Source organism: Herpailurus yagouaroundi, unplaced genomic scaffold (genome assembly GCF_014898765.1).
Source record: "Herpailurus yagouaroundi ecotype Mexico unplaced genomic scaffold, PumYag 113956, whole genome shotgun sequence".
Lineage (NCBI taxonomy): Eukaryota > Metazoa > Chordata > Mammalia > Carnivora > Felidae > Herpailurus > Herpailurus yagouaroundi.
In genome coordinates, this window is record NW_024421783.1 from 1 (window position 1) to 3,152 (window position 3,152).

General features: G+C 35.7%; 1 long non-coding RNA gene across 1 annotated transcript; it reads left to right on the forward strand.

The window, feature by feature from the left end:
• The first annotated feature begins 1,061 nt into the window (after positions 1 to 1,061).
• Positions 1,062 to 2,688, forward strand: LOC121026487 (uncharacterized). Its single transcript, XR_005788372.1, has 2 exons — positions 1,062 to 1,097; positions 2,615 to 2,688. It is a non-coding gene; the product is annotated as an uncharacterized LOC121026487 (long non-coding RNA).
• The last annotated feature ends 464 nt before the right edge of the window (positions 2,689 to 3,152 follow it).

A 3,152-nucleotide genomic window follows, 5' to 3' on the forward strand; every position in this document is an offset into this window, starting at 1 on the left:
TTTATTTTATTTTATTTTATTTTATTTTATTTTATTTTATTTTATTTGTATGTGCGTGTGTGCGTGTGTGTGTGTGTGTGTGTGTGTGTGTGTGTGTGTGTGTTTTGTAATGAATTAGAGTTTGAAAGTCTAAAACTCAGTGCCAGCTGAACTCTTAATTTGTGTTTATTTTTAACCATATTTGGTGAGGATGTTTAGGAAATTACTTCCTCAGCCTGTTTGGATATTTACTTTTATTGATTCTGACTACCAGAAATTCAAAAAACAGGATGAAATGCTTACTCTCAGGAAGGTGTGGAGTCTATGAAAAAATAAAATGTAGACTAAAGAACAATACAACCAAGAAAAAACCAAAATGAGGGAAACAACCCCCTCCCCCCCACCCCAGGATAGAGCAGCCGTTAGTTTTTAACTCGGTTGATTAGGGCCTGTAAGTAGGAGAGTTTTATGGGCCATTTAGTTCCTTCATCTTCATTTCTTCTCCTCCTTCTCTTCCCTCTTCTCCTCCTTCTCCATAATGATAATTGCTAGTAATTCATGCAGAAAAGGAAGTTGATAAACAAAGCCTAAATGAATATTAATCACCTTAATAGATAATATTATTTTTGGACACAGTAGAATCCAGAGAACATTCTCCTGGGGAGTGCTCTCAATGACCTTGTTTTTTGGGAGAATATAATTAGCACTGGTGTCATAGCCTTCCATTAAGCTTATATTTTATTCTATGTATTTATATTTTAGAAGGTAGACTGACCACCTATACATTTGGTGTCTTGACATGAGTTCTAACAAAATTGGGTTTTTAAAATTAATGTCTAAGCAAAATTACCACATTTTCATTATTGAACATTATTTAAAAAAAAAAAAATTCTGTTTCTACCACAGTCAGGCTTCCAAAGGAATGAATAAAACAGTGCTGAATTGTAATGTGTACATTCTTCAGCTCCTATAATAGGTTGTTTGTCCTTAAAAGGTTTAAAAGTTTTTTGTTTCCATATCTCAAGTTGAAAAGTATTATCTAATATTTACACATGTCTATGTTTACTCTCTTTAATTGTGAGTCAGTTTTAACACATGAGATATGAGACATTTGTGTGGTCATGACTCTCAGGCAGTAGAATGTGTTATTCTCCTTAGGTGATAACCCAGTGAGTGATGCAGGATTTGGCTCCAAATACAATGGTTGATCGCACAACAGGTTTCAGCACCATTGCTCTTGAAAACCATTTTGGTCAAGGGTAGAACTTTTTAAAGATTAAAACAGATAATGTAGTATCAAAAGGTATTTTGCTGGTCAGCTAAAATTCCATGAGGATAGGATTATGCACCATAAACTTTATCCTCCTTTCTGATGATTTTAAGATATGATTTTTAGAGATGGATTAAATGGACATTCCCTTTGTATTTGTAATGCATATTCCAAATTACTACAGTAGATTTACTGTGCAGTTTTGCTTGAACTCCAGGGATCTGAGGGCTGGCTTGGTCAAATGACTTCCAAGAGTGCTCTGGTTATTAACATGCTTAATGTTGTAAGCCAGATGAAATAAGGAAGCTAGCAGAAAAGCCCAGCTTTCTTTAGAGACAGTGCACTATATCTTGCTTTAATTTGCTCCTTGGAGTCTTTGCATGCTATTGGTGATCTAGGTAAGACAAGGTTACAAAAAGGTCTTTCTAGTATTTCTCCAAGGCAGGGTTTCTGCTTTATACTGAATTCCATAAATTTGGAGTTCATTAAATGCTTAAGTAGTCTTAAATTCACAAAGATACTATATTTTAGTTTATACTAAAGGTTTACAATCTGCCATCCAAATTTCTTGGGGCCAAAAATGCTTAAGAATTCAGATTTCCACCTGCCTCTCAATTTGGGAAGGGTAATATTGTGCACATACTATATGCTATGTAATACTTACAGCAAGGTCTGGGCCAAAACCCCATGATCAAATAGATTCATATTTTCCTAGCAAAATATCAACGTCCACAGTGAGATAGAGACTATAATCTGTCTTCAGGTCAAATATTTTTCACCAAAATTTATGAAAGACCCTTTTCAGAGCTTTTTGGATTTTGGGGATTTCAGAGAAAAGATTTTAGGTCTGTACAATTTTGTTTTTCTGCTATAACTTGGTAAGAGTTTGTGAAGCTTTTAAATATTTATCAATAAAAGGAAGCATTATAAAATTGTTTTAAAACCTTAAATGCTTATAATATCTTTAAAATATTTGGAAACTTGGGGTGCCTGGGTGGCTCAGTCGGTTAAACGTCTGACTTCAGCTCAGCTGATTTCACTGCTCGTGGGTTCAAACTCCACATTGGGGTATTTGCTGACAGCGCAGAGCCTGGAGTCTGCTTCCGATTCTGTGTCTCCTTTTCTCTCTGTTCCTCTCTGGCTCGCACTCTGTCTCTTTCTCTCAAAAATAAATAAACATTAAAAAATATTAGAAAAATAAAATATTTGGAAGCTTTTGTTATTTTAGTGTTGTTGATATAAAGACGGTAAAGTATTGCCCTTCCTTGCAGCCGGAACCGCCATCTTCCAGTAATTCGCCAAAATGACCAACACAAAGGGAAAGAGGAGAAGTACTCTCCTCTAGGTCTTTTAGAAAACATGGAGTTGTTCCTTTGGCAACATACAGGCGAATCTACAAGAAAGGTGATATTGTGGACATCAAGGGAATGGGCACTGTTCAAAAAGGAATACCCCACAAATGTTATGGCAAAACTGTAACAGTCTATAGTGGTACCCAGCATGCTGTTGGCATTGTTGTAAACAAGTTAAGGGCAAGATTCTTGCCAAGAGAATTAATGTACGATTGAGCATATTAAGCACTCAAAGAGCTGAGATAGCTTCCTTAAGCATGTGAAGGAAAATGATCAGAAAAAGAAGAAAGCCAAGGAGGAAGGTACTTGGGTTCAACTGAAGCGCCAGCCTGCCCCACCCAGCAAAGCACACACTTTGTGAGGACCAATGGAAAGGAGGCTGAGCTGCTGGAACCCATTCCCTATGAATTCATGGCATGATAATTGTAAAAAAAAAAACCAAAAAAACAAAACAAAACAAAAAAAACCTCAAGACTGTAAAAAAAAAAAAGACAGTAAAGTATTACTGATACTAGGTTAAACAGACAAGATCAATATTTGCTTCAGTTATA